Consider the following 20,109-nt stretch of genomic DNA (forward strand, 5'->3'; position numbering starts at 1 on the left):
TATTTATAAGTATTTATTTTACATTTAATAATTAGATGGACATAATGAAACTGCTCAAAGGAAAAGCGAATTCCGAAGAATGCCAAAGTTCTATCCCACTATAAATAAAGTATAATTATTTTGAATTTAATTGCTAATTTATTAAAGTTTTTATTTTGTTCTTAGAGGCATTGAGTCTATTCCACAAATATAGCTACCACAAGACCAAAAATGAAATTTGAATAATGTTTTTTGTTAAGTTTGACCTAAAAGAAGCAATAAAATAATAATATTAATTCGTATTCGTCACAGTCGTCAACAGTTGTCACCGAAATACATTCACAAAGATTAAAGTTTGGGGCAATTAAAAACAGTTTTTTAGTTTATCCACGGCTGTCGCCACGCCACTCAAGATGGGATTTGCATAGGGACGGTTACAAATGATTGTAAATACCCAAATACAATAGGTACAATTCGAATTAATGAATTTTTTAATGGATTCGAATACAATAATTGTTTCTGCGACTTTTCAAAGCAAAAAAATAAAAAACAATACGTGCAGTTGTTGAAAAGTTTGATTTGGTGGGATTTAGGAATATTTTTTAATATTGCACCTAAGTAAATAAGTTAGTACTTTAGGTAAAATTAATTTCTTGATTCAAAACATATTTTTGATAAGGTATCTAGGTTTCTATGAAATATTATTTTTTTCTGGCTCTCGCGGTTTGCATGATGAAACACTTTCAAATTCATGAAATGGTCAACCTATTTCGTAACTTTATTTGCACAATAGAAAAATAAAATTTGAAATTGGAATGGTCTGGTTTAGGGATGGGGTGTGATCATAATGGACAGGCCACGCGCGGTCATTAGTCAGTATTCATCGCGGAACCACTCGATTCGATTAACTCGATCTCGTTCCAATTAATTCGATTATAAATTTACGAGATGTTGACTGTTATAAATTCTCTTAAATTATCAAATGCATATTATTATTGGGAATAGCTTGATTTACTATTTGGTTACAGACGAGATATTTATGATAACAGTTTTATGATTATTGAGTGCACAGAGAATAATTGCATGTTTGAATTTAAATAAATAGGTTAAACTAAATTTGCTCATCGCGTTTTATTTGTGGCGGGGGAATGATGTTATACCTACTTTGCAGATACTGAAGAATACAAGGCTAATAGTATACATAACATAACTTTACACAAGCGAATGCATATTGGTAATAAATAACATAATAAAAAAATCTTAAAGGTATTACTGGTTTCTAGACGGATATCCTTCTCCGAAATCTATGGATTTAGGATAAGATCAAACCATTAGGATTATGGCTGCTCATCCCGTATTATCTGAAATGTCATCACGACGTTTTCTGTTGCTTGCCGAAGTCACTGTATTATCACTTTACGCAAGAACTATTTGCGTTGCATGCAAAAATATTTTTAGACACACCCTGAAAGAACATCGTATATTTTCAGCGAACTAAAAAGAGTTATCTATCCATCTCAATTTGCATGTTGGATAATTGCGGTCTGTTTTAAGAAAATGTTTATTTTGGCCGTTGGAAAATGTTCCAGACACACCACAGAGAAAATAATTCTTGTTGTCTTTAGTCACTTGCCGGCGCGGTCAGGCGGTGGTCAGTTACAACAACAATAAACTCCACCCCAAACACTAAAGTGGGAGTACTAAATAAAACCTTGGGGTTGTACAAATAAGGAATAGTATTGGTTCCACGACTTATCACCCCAGTTACGTCACTAATTGTTGGGCAATAAAGCGATATGTTCACTTGTCGAGTGGTGGATGCAATCTACTTTATTGAATAATAATTGGACGATGGTGTGTGGTCATTGTTGTTTCATACATTGTGTTTATCTAGTAAAATCTATCATACTTTCTGTATCAGTTACGTAAATATCTTTGATGTTACTTAATAAAGTGAGAATTTACTTTTCAGGCAAAGCTTTTGTGTACATCGGCTCTAGCTTTCAGGGGCTTTAAGGGGCTGTCGAGGAGACTTATAAATAGAATTCAAAATTTATCGTTTGAAATACACACTTACTCCCCACTTTATCGGCTTCAAGAAATATTTAATTTACTATAAAATATTTGCAGTTACAACAATAGGTTTGGCTATAATTAATTAGGTGTGCGTGGAAATATCGACGCATTTTATACCCATATTGTACCTAATTAATAGACTTTACTAAGTAAGTAGGTACGACATAATTTCCAATGCAAATACTGTCTCTCCATTTACAATAATATCGGTTATCAAATTATCTCTCACCCTAATGTGATAACTAAAATTATGTTGGGTAGTATCGCGACCTCTGTCCGGTCCAATTATGCGGCGCAGATGCAAATAATGTCGCCCGCCGTGTCCACAGCGGGGTACAGTCTGCTACAAATTGGCAATCGTTCAAACATCGAGAAGATACTATTAACCTGTAACCGAGTTGAGTATTGTCCAATGTGAACAAACCCATGATTGTAAAATTTAAAATACTATTGAGACCATCCATCTCTAGTCAGTAGGTATCTACACTTTGTAATATTGTGTTAAAATCTGTTTTTAATTAGTAGCTTCTTTTCACTTTATCTCAAGAGTTGTACCTAGTAATAAAAAAGTGTAGTCGCTGCCCTGAGTACTTTAGTTTCAGAGCTCAAACGGACTATGACGGCTAACGTGCGGTACAATGTAGAGAAATCTCTATTTTTTGACAATCAGCTTAATTCATTAATTGCAGGAATGCAAAAACACATACAAAATATTACTGTCTTGAAATCGCATCCAGACAGAAACTGCGCGTCTAGCTCTACCGTATTCTATGGCTCTACCCACATAGGGTTACCAGATGAAAAAATCGAAAGTCCGGAGAAAAACCCGATTTTCATGGAAAAATCCTGAGATTTAGTTGCAATTTGAGAATTTTCTCTGAAACGTACTGAGCCATTTCAAAAAGTTACATTTTTATTGTTTTACACACTGTGGATTACAGGGGATAAATAAGTGAAAATCAACACTTATTTATCCTCAGTAATCCGCAGATAAAAACAATAAAAATGTGACTTGTTGTGCAAAATTACTTCAAGTAGAGAGATATTCAATATTGATGAGATTTATTTACTTTGTTTAACTTTTATTTATTTATTTATTTCCACACACATTTACACTATCTTCACAGATTTTTCTTTTTAATTAAAGAAATCTTAAAAATGTAGGCAATGTCACCTATTTCTTAGCAATTCCAAAAAATCCTGAGATTCATAAAATCCGGCCGCAATCCTGAGAAGAGTCCGAAAATCCTGAAATCCCAGGACAAATCCTGAGATATGGTAACCCTATACCCACATGACTATAAACCTGCATTATTAGGTGTTACACGTAAATCCAATCGCAGGTAAATGGTTTCTATATGTATTTGTTACTATAAGAGGCAGATATTTATTAGCGGGGACTGTACAGCGGTGCATAATCGGCTACAACATCACTCGGAAGCAATGGGCCGTGCGAATTGGAACGTAAACGCAAACTGCCAATTTATTTATTTATATTTCTAATAATATTTTATTATAAATAGTCATCATCAGGCGGATCATAAACTTTTCACTAAGTTCTTCTTTTCTGATCATTATATTGTTTATCATTAACGTTCCACAGTTATTTTTTCAGTATTGTTACTTAGCTGTAAATTAAAGCAGAATATAAATTTCATGTTATCATATCGACAAACATGTAAAGTTTAATTTTTTTTTATCCCAAGTGAATAATTACTTATTATTATCTAAGCACTTAACCTACATTAGAAACAAGTTCTTAACCCTATTAACCTAACTTTAAAAATAGTTTGACGCATCGGTTATTGTAAATTAATTGAATAACTATCGACTTTTCAATCATCGGCACATGTTCACCTCTTCCTACCCGAGTATGATTGATGATAACTAATCGACATCATTCGATTATATTGGACCGTGTTGCGAACAATCGACAATCATTTATTTAAATTGCGAATGGAACATCACTAAACTATGTTTTATTTTTAATATTTTAATTAATTTGTCATGGCAGAAGAAAAAATGTAGGTGGCCAGTATTCCGTCAATAAAAATAATATTTTCAAAGAGTTTGGTGAAATAAAATGAAAACTCGTTCAGCTTTTTACAAAAATTAGAAATTGTTAAATTAAGAAGTTTATTTAGTTATTTTATCATTAATCGTGGAGGTTGGAATGAAATTTCGCCGCTCCTCTCAACGGTCCCATGGTGTAATGGTTAGCACTCTGGACTCTGAATCCAGCGATCCGAGTTCAAATCTCGGTGGGACCTTGCTTTTTGACTAATTTTGATTTGATTTTCTATGAAAAAATTTCTGTAAACTAGGTACCTATATTAATTTATTGAATAAGTCATTGTAATTACATAGTTTTTTATGGAAGATCGGGAAAATAGCACAATTTGTCACCAAAAATATTTTAGTATGTGTATTTGAACTATGATATATATGAATATTATAAGACCGTTAAATTCTTGCTAATTTTCGGATACATGAATAACAAGAATTAATTATGAATGTAATATTATAAATGGACCGTCTTAGTAAATATAAATAATAGTAAAATATCCTTACTTATCCTAGTATGATTTTCATGGCATACACATTTTTGGACAACCCGAAATTCACTCACATAGAGACGTGGGCAAAACAATTAGCAAAATAAAAAAAACCGTTTATTTACGTTTTATTTATTTACCAACGCACTTTTTTTTTACCACCATCAAGAAGTTCAAAGCTCTTATTATAAATATTAATTTTCAAAATCCTCCCAAATGCTCCACGTATGTGTGCGTGACGCGTGGCAGACACGTGGCGTGCGTGTGCGTGTAATATTATTTTTCTGAGTAACGAGCAAAAATGTTTAATTGCGTTCCAAACTATTGTGCCCATTGTTATTTAATCTGTAGTTTTGACAGTAATGTATTCTGTGCTTGCTGGGATGAAAACGGACAGTCGATATAGGTATATAGAGAGCTTAATTTGAAGTGATTTTGAGAAAGGTTCTCAGTAGGCGTTAGTAAAAGCTCCCTTTGAAAGTTTTAGGTACAATTTCATTGGAAATTCTTAGTAAATATTTTCCTTTTTCTTGAGTATTGTACATTCATTCCGGTTCGATTATTTTAACTCTACATAATGAAGCTTATTTGTAACAAACTGTATTCTACCGTCTATTTATTTCCAAGGAAAACGTATTATCGTGACGTAACTTTCCATGTCAGCCTATATTAAATTCTGAATCACCCCTAATTACAACATAGAATCGCAATTTTCCCTAAAAAATCACATTGAAGGCCTCAACGGAGTGCCCCACGTGGGACTTTCGTTTCTCCGTGAGTCCCGTGACGTCACCGCTGGTTGGCATACGTCATTAACTGGCCTGGATTCGCCAGTGACCTAATTTAATTTTAAAACAGTTTTCGACGTGTTGTTGTTGGTAACTTAAACCATTTTAATGTTACGATGCAAAATACTTTTTACGTAAAAGTCACCTAGGTTTTCTTGTATTGGGCACATTTCGAAATAAATGTAAAGATTTAAAGTGGGAATAAATATTTATGTTTAAATCTTATAGATTTTAAATTTATTTATAGATTAATATAAAATTATAGAGTAGTTAATGTATGTTAAAACTCCGTAGGCGGTGGTATCAAAAAGTAGGCACCTACCCATTAAGCATCTACTTCACCTGAGTAATTAATTATGTTTAATGTGTTTTCTTTGTTGAGTTTCTCTTTGATTCTTGACCTTTCAGGTTCTATTAATACACGGTCCGTAAAATATAAAAATAAATCCTTGAAATAAAATTAGCTTTCTTAATTTTGACGGCAATCTTTGTAACCTATTTCCAAATCTAAATAGGTAAATCTCTAAAGTTTAAAATAGGTAATAGACTTTTCGCCCAAATTTCAATAATTAGTTAATAATATACCTTGATGTCTATTTTATACAAATGCGCTCTTATTTAGGAAAAAAATCTCATCTCCAAGGAATATTTTGCTTTTTCATTTCAATAATATTTGACATATAGCCCTCAAAAACGCTCACGACCGTCATGGCGTCTTGAATGACGTCACGCCTTGCAAAACACAGCTGTTTTAGTACGGAAATTGTAAAGTTAAATTAATTACAAATGGATCCATCGTATTTCAAGTCCTGTATAGTGCCCCAATGTACAAGCACAAGTATAAAAACGCCAAACAAGTTATTTATATGTATACGTACCAAACAATCAGCAGATACGTAAAATATGATGTCCATTGTTTAGCAACAAAATCAAGGATGTATTTTTGTGAAGATCATTTCAATGTAAGTTAGATATATCACACAACATAAGCTGATATCATGTACCTACATATTATAATGAAATTGTTGAACTTTGTTTAAGAATAATGATAACAACAAAATGAGGTTAGGAACTATTCATGACATAGGATTTACCAACAAACTTCACTTTTTTTTAATATAGATTTTCACGGCTCTGGGTCAAGACTTTACATGAAGAAAAGTGTTGCCAGTCGGGTCTTGTCAGAAATTACCAGAAATATAAAAAAAATTAACCTATTTTTAAAATGTACTCTCTCATCTTATTCATATGGGAAACTAGTAACGGTGTATGTTTTATATCACTTAGTTGTACTGTACAGTACCTATATCTAACATTATTTGCCAAAACTCGAGACCTAATGTAAAATTATTTGTAGAGCCCTATAAAGAAAAAATATCTACAAATTTCGAAAAATCACCTAACAGGTTACAAAAATAACCTTCTAGCAACACTCAAATGTTGGCAATGACAATCTGGCTTAAAAGGGCTTGCACCCAGAGCCGTAAAAAACTATATTTAAAAAAATAGAAAACGTGTTTGCTGTCACGTGACTTATGGGCCATTTTCAACCGACTTCAAAAAAGGAGGAGGTTCTCAATTCGACCCGTATGTTTTTTTTTTTTTCTATGTTTGTTACGCGATAACTCCGCCAATTATGAACCGATTTGAACAAATCTTTTTTCGGCGTATAGGTGGTCAAGGGTGGTCCCATTTAAATTTAATAATAGAAAAAACAACCCCCAAGGGTGGAAAATTGGGGATGAACTTTTTTATACGCAATATCTCCGCCGATTATAAATCAATTTGACTGATTATTTTTTTGTTGAATAGGTATTATCAAAAGGGTGGTTTCATGCGAATTTGAAGAAAATATTTCACCCCCAAGGGTGGAAAATTGGGGATGAACTTTTTTATACGCAATATTTTTAATTTTTAGTTTTTTTTTGTGTTCACGCATTTGAAGTCGGTTTTATTTTTTTTTAAAGTTAATTATTTCCGAATTTATTTGCTAAAAATATCTAATAATCTTTAATTATTATTTTATGTAGTTTCGTTTTTCATTAATTATACGACTATCTTAATAGTTATACAATCTTATACTGCAGATTTATTCACTGTGGATACAAGCCTATTAGGTTCATGTTTTTTTTTCAGATCGGCTATGTTCATGTTCCTACCTAATTTAGGGTTTACAGTGAACCGAAACGGAATTTAATTCGATAGAGTCAGAAAAGTAATTTATCTTCTGCAAATATGTAGGCTTTTAAAAAGCGCTTTTACACGTCCCAGACTTTTACCCTAACACTGCTTCGGGATAATAAATGGACCAGTGCACTGCAGTGCTGAGAAGAAGCAGCGCATGAAACTTAGTCACCAATAAATAAATGTTACTTAACTTGCAGTTAAAAATATGTTTTGACTGTTGAAAACTTTGCACTTTAATACAATTTAAATCTGATGTCCTAAAAATATCACGTTCTTCTTTCGGGCGTTGTACACAATAAGAAAATCACTGCTACACCTACGAGTATAATGGTGCGTCAATTCGGCTAAACTGTTTGCCCCGCTTGTTTGCCGGGTCTGCTGCGCAAAAACTTATTTAGATACAAGGCCCAGTTTATTCGCTTCCTGCAATGTTGTGATATGATACTCTTGCTGTCAAAACAACATCGCTATCCATCGAAGTTAGTGGGACTAACGTTGATACCTGACAAGTATAGCATTATAACTCGTATATTTATTTTCGTGTAAATAATACCTTCTGTGAAATCTTTTAAACATAATTTACATTAACTCTATTGTCTGTTTCAGTACTGATACTGAGGGAAAGAAATGAAAAGACTCAATCTCAATTTTCAGCCATTTTTAAGTATGTATAAAATATTTTTTGGTTGACTACAAACAATTAATTTAGGCCTCTACTCAGGACATCTATAGGTCTCTGCATGTGTGTAAGGTTAACGTATTAAGGACGATTTGTTGACACGTTACATTTGGTGCAGGGCTTGGTTTGAACTCTTTATGGGACAGAGGACCAGTTTACGGTGTTACAAACACAGTAATCCACATAGTTTTTTCGTAGAACTTAAGTAATAATTAATTAGGGGTAAAGTAGAGTTAGTCAAGTTTATAAGAAAGAAAATAAGTACTTTTGTAAACGGCAAAGTAATGTAAAATAGATAACCATCTTAAAATGTGTATCTTATAAAACTTTAATATGATTTAAATTAAATGTATCAAGAAGCTTGCCTATCAGAACCTTCTTGGAGACTAAATAAGTCGTCGATCGCTATCGTTTATCGGAATCCAGTTTTTGTAAATCGAGATAGTAAACTATTACTCTCGAATTCTCTATCTTATTGTTGTTGTGTACCTACTGCAGTTCACTGACTCAAAATAAAACTCGAGTACCAGTCGGCTGTGTGCCAATTTTAAAGCGCGCCGTAGCGTGAACGTCGCGTTACGTCCATACAAATTGACAGAGTCGCCTCTCCACCTCACGAACCACGTGTAGACACACGCTTGCTGTCAAACTATAGGGAATCGTTATGCTGTGTTCTTTGGACACTGCACTCTTCCAGCATTAATAATAATAATAATAATAATATCGTTTATTTCATTGTTCATAGGCTTATAATTTTGAATGTTTTTGTTGATTGTGAAGGGCAAAACACGAGTTGGAGACCCGTCTTAACGTAAACCTTGTCATGCTGTACTAGAGGAAAGTCAATCACTGGTTTCAAATGCCTCCTATTTTCTTCCAATTGATTTTTCACAGGGCCAATGACGGTTTAACTTACTCGTGGGACAAATTTGGCCTTTATTAGGCTTTTATTGGCAGTCAAGACAATCTGACAATCAAGAAGATTCTGGATAATGTATAGGAGTGGCAACGGTAGGAACTAGAGTAGAAAATGTTATCCTATAACAAAATGTGAAAAACTGTAGCTAGAATTTTGTATTAAATAAATAACAATTAGAATTATGTAAGGCTCTATTGTCTGAAAATGTTAAGAAATGCAGGCTCACGCGCCCGGGCCTATTACAATAAATTGGGAAGCTCGTTTATGTCCCCAGACATAGTTGGAGGTAATATTCTTGCGTATCATTTAAGTGCTTAAGTGCCAATAAAAGCTCCGTTTGAAAGTTTGGGATTCGTGCCTGTTTGAAAATGTTGAATATTTAATAGCCGAATAATATTATATCATTTTTATTACACATTTAAGTACCTATTTAATTTATTTTTAGACTAGCATTACTTATTATCTACAATGAAACTCGTATAACTGGTTATGTACGGGCAAGCCATCGTACATTGCACTTACTTTTACGCTTATGTTTGCGTCCCACTTTTTGTGCGCGCGTTAGTTACTATTTTAAGTATTTTTCTTTCTTATAACTCAGTACGTCAACAACCATGCCACGTAACACTACTATTCAAGAAAAGATTTGCCACAATAACTCTCGTCAGTATTTCACTACAATATAAACTTTACACATTGGAGATCTTTTCTTCTCGACGTGCTCTTCAACTCTACTTCAACTCTACTACGATAAACGTATGGCCCTACAAACCAGTTTGGGACTAGATACTACTTTGGGACTAGATAGTTGTAGCGATTGCTCAGAGTATCATCTACCAAGAATTACCTCTTGTGCCAAACATACCTCAAGGGCCTCGACACAACGGTTACCCAACGGCGAGAGGAGCAGTCCTCGAGGGCCCTCTTCAGCCCTCCCGCGGGCCCGATGACTTGTGTCAGCGAAAATAATGCGCAGATGTCGAAGGTATGGAAGTGACGAGAATAATATACATTATTTCAGAGAAATTAAAGGTTACGAAAATAAGTGAGGCTGGTACAAATACAAAGCAGGTACGCACAGTTGTGTACGTATACATAATTATCGTAATACATCGCAATACATTGTGGTCAGTATTTAGCTTAGTTTGATGCTTTATACTTGTTTCTGAACTAATGTGCATTAGGTGGTTCTACGTGTAAGATTTTTCATGAATAAAATAATGATAATGCCACCTGGTATTAAAAGTCCGCCACTGTACAGTTGTATGTGCAAAAGTGTAAATAAATAAATAAATAAATAAATAAAGATTAAAGAATACTGTAGAGGCAGTCGCAATGAGAAAACTTTTGCTACGACGTAGCACCGTCGTAGTTTTTAAGGACTACGAAAGCTCAACGTCCATAAAACACAAACTTACTGAAATTGCACCAAAGTCATGTCTATTGACTCAATATCGATGGCTCCTACGTATACTGGCGTAAGTGAAAAAAGTAAATTTTACAGGAGAGCCATTTTAGTGGCCAGAACCATATTTTTGGGTCATATCTTCTGACCTACTAAAACGAATTTAATGAAATTTCACATTTAGCCTTAACATGTAATGCTTTTGCTACTGCTGTTATCAATTTTTATATTTTTCTTATATATTTTGAGATTTTACGCATTGCCCTTTTACGTCGGCATATTTCTATAATTTCATGTATATTGTTCAACGTAAAGAGACTTAAATGACAACGTAAATATAATATTTTAAGCGATTACTCTCTTTATTTATGCATGTAATTATTTTAATTGTTATCATGTGCTATATCAATAATAAATCAGTTAGAAAAAGTCGTTTAATGTACCGTTTTACGTTTTAACGCAAATACGCCCATATACTGTGCTCGAGATTTAGTTAGGTCTTTTAACATAATGTGTCATATTTTTTAAAAATATAAATAACTTGAAAAAATCGAATTGCCTAAGGCGGGAATTGAACCCACGATGCCTTAGGCAGTTCGATTTTTTCAAGTTATTTATAATTTTCAAATTAGTTTGAGATGCGACTCTTAACGCTAAAAATTAAATAACTATATAATGTGTCATAATTTATAAATAAAACAATTTGCTAAATATTTTCATGGCTTTATTTAAGATTTGGATTATAAAAAATATATGTTTATGTAAGCAACTACTCGTATAGATTGACGAATCGTATGATTGGGCTTTATACGTGGCGTAGTTTTGCACATACGCCTATTTGCCTAAAATTTTATTTTGTATCTAATGGAAAAAAATTTTTTTTTCTTACTGATGTTATAGATTAGAGCAAAGTGAAATCATTGCTTAAATAATTGGAAAAAGGCGTAAGCGGCAGTTTCGCCCTTATACGTAGGAGCCATCGATATAAAAAACAACCGTTGTCAACCAATGCTTGGCGTTAAAAAAACATAAAAAAAATGTACGAACACGGGAGCTTTTCAGAAGATATTCGGTAATATTCCGTATTGTATACTAGAGATGATACATGAGTTCTATACACAATAGTTTAAAATATTTTAACTGCTGAAACAAATAAAATAATAGAGTAAAATTGGATTCAAATTGTTTCAGACTAAAAGCTGTTTGCACGTCGAAATAGTTATTTCTCGAAACTGGTTTATTTTCTGTCGACGGGCAGCTGCTCGAAAATGAACCGGGAATTCTTTAGTTAGATTATCGAGTAAGCTAACATGACCACCCAACCATTAAATATTTGAGGATAAGTAAAGGATCTAGCGCAATGAATGGATTAATTACCATGTTTATTCATTCAAAAATTTAATTTATATTTGTCAGCTTTTTATTTTCACATCACAATTCTATACTTACCTACCTAATTATTTGTCTCACGATCATGATCCATGCAAGGGGATGAATACGTCTCCGCGGTGGGATATTAGGAATTTACGAGTACATTTACAACAAAACTCACAAACTCATAATAATAATAAAGGTTTCTTTTTTATTAACTGATGATTAGAAAAAATCAGATTAGTTTTGAAGTTTATATCGTGGCCTGTTTAAGACGCGACTTTTTATGACAATGAAGACCAATACACTTTTTACTTCCTTCCGAATTACTTCTTTCCAATTTACTTCCGAAACCGCGCAACATAAAATAGAGCTCTTTACAAATTCCTTTGAAATATTCATAGTAGTCCAAATAGGTCAAATCAAATTAGATCAACTTTTCAACTCGTGGCGCATCCAGCCCAAGACAACCGCCACGCGGCCGGCTGCGTGGACACGTGGTCTCTGCGATCGACACCCTTGCAATGGTACGCACTTCATTCAGGTTAAGGTAACCGAACACGTATTTGTTACGTAACGACTGAACGGGGGAATACGCACTTTGAGGGGAAATTTTTCCCTTCGGAACAGCTGATTACTGGGACTAATTATATTACTTACTACTTGCTTCGAATACATAGATAATATATTCTAATGGTCTGTGCTCCAAACGATACTTATCACCACAGCTTAAAGCAAACTAAAGGTAACTTATTATGTAACGCAGTATTTTTAAGTTTGTCTGGTGTCTTTTCAAACTATACGATTTATACATATATAGATAGATAATTGGAATCTAAAAAGTTCCGAATTAAAGAAAATACATTAAAACCTACTATGTCCTCATTATTACAAAAATTGCAATAAACAATGCAACAAGTACGAATCTGTTAAGTACCTACCAAGGGAAACTACCGCGAATGCTACGAGGTGCTACGAAAATGAAAACATAACGCTACGCTACGAGGAGTTCGTTCGTTCGTTTCAGCCAAATAACGTCCACTGCTGGACAAAGGCCTCCCTCAAGGATTTCCATGACGACCGGTCCTGCGCGGCCCGCATCCAGGTTCTTGGCGCGAATAAAGCAGTAACACTATACATATAATTTACTGTGTATATTATACATAGGAAGTAGTGTTATGCAAGCTGTATAAAAAAGTACCCAAAGTACAGTAGGAAGAAGTTAAGTTATGTGTCATCAGTTACATATTATTATTAGGGCTACGTGAGGCGCCGTGTGTCGCTAACGGCTATTTGTCCGGAGATACGGCCCCCGCTGATATTGCCGCGTTTAGAATAAACATTACTCATTCATAGAATATCATACTTTCGATATTCGAGTCTATGCAAGGCTGCACGCAGTTTTTTTTATGTGACAGGAGGCAAACGAGCAGACGGATCACCTGATGGTAAGTGATTACCGTCGCCCATAGACACCCGCAGACCCAGGGGCGTTACAGGTTAGATACAGGTTACAGTTGTGATAGTGTTTTCATAAAACGCAACCTTTTTTAACTGGAAAATTAAGACTTAACACTTACAAGTATCCCTTTATAACAGCTTTTTCATAAAACTCAACCTTGGACACGAAATCGTATTTGAACACTTTTGGGTGAAACTCAGGATAAAATTACCCATTCAAAATTAAAAAGAGTATTTACCAAGGATAAACAGTGTAATCATCTTTGTGCGTATCGTCGTATTCTTGCTTGCTTTTGTCAAGACGCGGTCTATTTTAAGAATTTGTAAAATTTAATAGTTTGGATTTAGCAAGTGTTTCCATCACAGCTGAGGGTTGGCGTGTGAGTGCGCAGAGGAGATAATTATTATGCAACTAGCGGCCGCCCGCGACTTCGTACGCGTGGATCCCGTTTTACCCCCTTTTCCCGAATTTTCTTTGCTATAAACCTCACGGAGCCCGAGACCTTTCCAACGAATGCAAAACCGTGGAAATCGGTTCGTGCGTTCTGGAGTTATAGCGTCAGGGAGGAAAACCCGACTTATTTTTATATAGTAGATTTTACAGTTCACAACAATAATAGGTACTACATCTACAGTTGTAGTCTACTCATAATGCAAATTACAAGGACGTACGGAGATGCATGAGCAATCAGATAAAAGTCACAATAGCGAACGGTGAAGGGGTTGGACCGGCCGGCTCGAAATCCGCGGAACGCGGGTTCGAATCCCGTCGCTCGACTATTGTGGTTAGCACACTTGTAAAACAAGCATATTTAGCTTAGTACGAGGGGCTAACGGGGCTGTTAGTAATTTGTGCAATACAAATTATGTACTAATATTCTCATTGAACAAAATAAATATAGGCATTGGGCGGTTGAAGTGCTGCGTGAGCTCACGGCACGTAGCAGATACGCGGTTACGTCACAACCATTATCTTTTGTTGACCGTCTGTCTATTCAATTAAATCAGTCTGTTTGTTTGCAAACGAAATTTAAACATGCGTTTGAACAATTGTAGTAATTTTGTACATAATTTATAGTTAATTTCATGTAAGTAAGTAGTTTAAGGAGTTAAACTACCAGTAATTTTAATAGCGTGTTTGCTGAATATACCTTTTTGAAACCAAATTAAATGAGTCATAACAATGTCTCATTATAGGTAAATGGCATTTCATTAAGGTTGTGTCCATTTCTTATGATTACTTTGCTTTCTATTTCAAGATCAAATCAAATATCAAATCAAGTCATTTATTTCGTTTGAAAGTGGTACATGTAAAATAATGTAAATAGATGGTAAAGTAGATTAAAGTAGGATCAGATAAAGTAGATCACATTTTACCAGAAAATGGCATGCAAAAAAAAACACTAAGTCATAGTTTTGATTTCACTTTCAGCGAATTGATAGGCTAATTTATCCAACTCGGCTTGACCTTTAGTGAAGAATTCCTGAAATTGACAAGAACCTGTCGACCTCACCTAACAAGCTTTCCAATTAGCTCAGGTCTTATTAATTAGGTTGTATCTTAAGTCTCTGTTAATATGTCGGAGAAGTAGCTCCACTAATTAATTTGTGATACAAGGGTCTTTTCTTCTTTTCTTTGTATCTTGTTTTAATAAAACCCTATTATCCTGCCTCGTGACACCCTATATTTTTCCTGTTAGGCACAATCCTAATAAAACAGTCAACATGTTAATATTTGCGTATGCGTAACTTAGTTTTACATTAATTTAATTCTTTGACAAAGTTACATCAGGAGAAGCTTTTGCTTGTGACCTTCTTTTGTGCTTCGGTTCGGTTCCTATTTTTTAATCCATCTACTAGCCCGCGATCTCGTACTCGTGGACCCCTTTTTACCTCCTTAGGGGTGGAGTTCCAGTTCCTCCTCCTGTTCTTAGCGGATGTCTACACACTTTAAAGAACCTACTTGTCAAATTTCAAGTTTGTAGGTGTTATAGTTTCTGAGATTTCATGATGAGTGAGTCAGTCAGTGACCTTTCGCTTTTATTAGGAACTAGAATAAAGTTCAAAGTTGTTGTTACCTAATTGCTATCTCTGGAACAATGCCTCTCGAACATTGTTCGTGATAAGATTCGGCAAGTGCTGCACTTCCCGCGGCCCGGCATTGACCTAATATCTGGACCTGCAGGGCTCTCGGGCCCCCTTCTCAGGTGCTGACGGGGATTATTGGCTGAATAAGGTCAGTCTACAGTGATGTCAACAGATAAAATTGATTACAAATCATCAAGGGAATTTGGTAGGTTATGCAGATTTAGAGAAATCTTGGGCAGAACTTCAGAGCAGCTATGTTCAGCAGTGTACTCGTATATGGTGGTAAATAAAGTCACAGAGTGTGTTAGAAGCTTAGACCATCTCGAATGTGATTTAGCGTTATATCAATCGATATAAGCGAAAAGTATCGGTAGTCGGGACAGCGGTAGGCGAAATGAAAACATGTTTTTAATTTTCTATCCCCGCACAACGCAAACATTTTATTTACCTGAATTTATCTGTTTGTATTGGTCTGCGCGTTTTCTAAGTACATATATAATACATATTTAAGTATTTACAAAAACATTAATGTACTACAAAATTCTCATAACAAAATCATTTCAAAGTTCATAATGGGCACTCGGATTGAATGCAGTAAAACGGGTGGTAGTCGGCGATATTAACTTGATGAAGGTCGTGGAAATATGTATCGCGCCTTCATTTACATTTGGGTTTACTCGGATTTACATTTGGGGGTCGTAGTTTTGTAAACATGAATGTTAATTCAGTTTAAGAACTCACTAAGTACCTTTCTGGCTGGGTGATATAAGCTTCTTTGCCCTTTCCCATTTTATTAATACTTATTTAGAGTCGGCCCTCCGTATCAACTGACTCCAGGCAGCTCGGTCATAGATCGACTCTTGATATAGGTACATCATGTATCTAATTATATATTTTTTTAGCATTGGCATGTCGATTAAAACTCTTAAATATCTTTTCAAATACCTGACATCCATCTCCATTCATATCTTTATGATACAGACTGTGAATATTCAAATCAATAAACGTAGATGAAAAGTCGTAAAATTATGAAGTTTTATTGTTTACTAGCTGTGCCCTGCGCCGCGGTAAAACGTAGCCTATGTGTTATTGCAGGATGTCAGCTAACTCCATACCAAATTTTATTAAAATCGCTCCTGCCGTTCAGATGTGAAGAAGTAATAAACATACACACTCACGAACTTTCGCCTTTATAATATTAGTGTGATAAAGCCTGTATAGTAACGGCTCGTCAAGCTAACCACTGTGGCCTCTAATGTGGTTGAAATAGAGACCTTTTTGCAAAAAAAGTGTATAGTTGGATGTGCTGTCGTCTTTACAAAGAGGAAAATACATTTACGAAAAACGTAGAGTAAATAAATTCATTGCTCAATCAAAGTTAATGCTCAGGCTCGTAAAAGTTGTCCAAATAACCTGTAAAATTGTTTGGTATATGAAGTAATATTTTTATTTACTTTCGTTGAGACTTTAATTAATTTAGAAGTCCACTTTAATTAAAGTTAATGCCTTTAATTAAACTGCCTTCTTTTTATACAATCTACAAGTCGTCTGTCCTTAGGGCATAAAACGTTATCAAATAGAGCGCCGCCAATCATCGGCTAAATGTGATTGGGAGAGGAATCAAACCTGCTACCCTCCGTTGATTGCCTTTTGTAACTCGATTTCAACCCTCGGGTAACAATTCACAGCTTCTGTGTGGAATAATTGTCAGACGATAATTTACGACAGATAGTTTTTAGTGTTTTTAAAATTATTGCAAAGTTTTATCACAGGTTTTATTGACTATTTTTGTAGTTAGTAGTTAGAGGAAAAATATAAATAATAAAATTCTCATTCGAAGTGGTCCATTCTTAAAGTACTTAAATTAATTGTTTTGAGCTTTAACTCAAAATATGGCGCTACGTTAAAATATGATAGAGCACCAAATGACGTAACACCTCATTAGGTTCTTCTTCGACACACTGTTATCTAGATACGGGCGTGGTGACGCGCTATAAGGGACTTGCCACACTGGATGCGGTCTGCGGTCAGCTCAAAGTGAACGCAGCCTGCATTATTATGAACAACATTGTCGATCTCTATACATTTTGTATTGGTGCGATCTGCCAGTGCAGGCAAGAGTAAAGTACGCAAACTGACAGGTGTGGGCTGCGTTCATTTGACCTGACCACAGACCGTATAACGCATCCAGTGTGACAATAGACAATTTGACACCATTCCCCAAAAATTCGAAATCACAACTTTTCTAAAAAGACACTTCATTCTGGTTTTAAAAATTTAATTAATTTTAAATTACCTGTAAATTACGATTTTTGGTCGCATTGTAATTGAAAAAAGTAGTTTAATTGAGTTGACAAAATAGTGTCGTCACTTGCTTGTAGTGCCATACAAAATCTATGGGAGAGTTTCGTTTTTAACAGTTTTAAAAAGTACGCCAATTGATTGGTGATGTCAACACGTCTATTGCTATTGACTGCCCTATACATACCATACGTTTGCAATCACCGTCACGCACTTAGAAAATAAGAAAACGTCTTCATTTATTATTTACCTGAGACTTAGTTGCCGTTATGATGATAGTGATAATATTTGCTTATCAATTTACGTAATATGGAAACACTGGGCGCTTATTGATCTTAAAGTAAACTTGTAACATTCATTTATTTAAAACTCATTAGGTATGAAAACAAAAGATATCGAAAAAAGTACCTACCTACAGATTATTGCGCAATTCAACGAAAGTGTAGTTTTGAATTTGAAATAATAATTATTTAATTAGGTACATAATATCATATGTAGTTTTCATTGCCACGAGATTTATATTTATATAAATACCTAATATACTAAAAATATTCCGCTATCTCGTCACCTCTTTAGAGTAACTGGTAGAAAATACAGTAAGGCTATTAGACCTAGTTTCAGCATGATAAACTGCTCAAATTACTGCGATCAACTATCTAGAGCCATTTTATCTTAAAAGATTGCATTCAAGGCTTAGACTCGCACGCTGTCTTCTACATAATATGTAATATTTTAAAATATGTAGAGACAGGTCAGGGTAAATATTACAAAATTAACTATTATTAAAACTATACAACTGACATAACCAACCTGGGAAATGTAGTATGTAAAACAAAGCTAATAATGAAAAGGTAAGTAGGTACTTCAAATATGTAGAGACCTTTTTTGTTTAAAAACTTACATTACCTACTTTATGTCTTGTGTTTTAGCAAACAAAGCCAATTAAAAGGTAAGTACGTACTTCAAACATGTAGAGACCCTCTTTGTTTAAAAAAGACATACTTAACTTTTTTATTAATACCTAAGTGTTGTTCATCGTAATAAATCTGTCTTTCTTTCTATCTTTTTTATTTTTTTCTTTCTTTCTTTTTTCTCCTAGGTTTTAGCAAGATAGAAATTTGTATTGTTGTATATAGTAAATCTTCAGTTAAGTGCTAAAGACTTGTTTTATCAACTACTTAAACCCACAACTACATACCGATCAGAGCCTTAAAACAATTTGGGTCACTTTAAACTCTTCCCACGTCTTCTTCATTACCTAAGGCTTGGGGGTGGAATCAAATATAAACCTACTTTGTAACAAAGAAGGGTCTCCGTTATATAAATTACTTATCTACCTACTTAGAAGATCAGCAGGTATCGGATTAGTGATTAAAAAGATTAAGGTGTTATTACTCCTATGATTTACAAAACGCGAAGTAAGAAAATATAATGATTGTCTACTAAAAACTATCTGAGCAAGTATCTCAATTTTTTCACTTTTAATCAAACTAAAAGGATAAATGAAAAGCGGGCATTAGTACCTATATGGCATCAATGTACTTAGAAATTGAATAAATATTTTATCCCTTTGAAAGTTCGCGTTATGTTTTTTTCCCCAAAAGGATTTTCCCGGTAATAATACGGTATGGATGACTATTTGTTCTCATGTTCATTTATTTTCAATTTATACTTGTTTTTGACATTCATTTCTGTGAAATTTTCGAGGGATAATGTTGTACCGTTTCGCGTGGGTTCGTTTTAGACCGGGAATGCGGGATTGAAACATGTTTTGCGGCACGTACCTGCCTAAATGCGTTGCACGCACGGCACGGGGCTGTAGCGATGCGTAGATAGTCAGATAGTCTTCTACGCAAAAGATTACATTACGGGCTCCAAGAATATTCGAGACTATAATTTTCAAATCTGAAAAAAGTCTGCTGCTAGTACATATTCGCACAACACAGGGGAAATAGACTAACATTTTTGATTAGTATAAATAAGGTATCCAATAATTCAGTAAAATTTTACATGGAAAGAATTTATTCCTAGTTGGCAAATCAGTTCAGAAATTAATCAGTAAACCAATCAATATGAATATGAGCAAAGCACCTACACAATTATCACTCCCAAAGTAATATTAAGTCATCGCCATCCAACGTCATTTACGCAGTCAACTCCACCACCTGGCGCGAAGTTCCCATCACCCACACACCTGCTACGCCACGGGAACCGTTCCCAGTCCCGGAGGGCGCATCCCTCCGGCCCTCTGGGCGGGGATAAAACAAAGCCGCCGGGCCGCGCGCCGCACTACGCCGGGA

At 34.6% G+C, this 20,109-nt stretch overlaps 1 non-coding gene across 1 annotated transcript; it reads left to right on the forward strand.

Moving 5' to 3' along the window:
* The first annotated feature begins 4,253 nt into the window (after positions 1 to 4,253).
* On the forward strand, positions 4,254 to 4,325 carry Trnaq-cug (transfer RNA glutamine (anticodon CUG)). Its single transcript has one exon. It is a non-coding gene; the product is annotated as a tRNA-Gln (tRNA).
* Positions 4,326 to 20,109: the final 15,784 nt, after the last annotated feature.

The sequence above is a fragment of the Ostrinia nubilalis genome, chromosome 1 (assembly GCF_963855985.1).
Source record: "Ostrinia nubilalis chromosome 1, ilOstNubi1.1, whole genome shotgun sequence".
Lineage (NCBI taxonomy): Eukaryota > Metazoa > Arthropoda > Insecta > Lepidoptera > Crambidae > Ostrinia > Ostrinia nubilalis.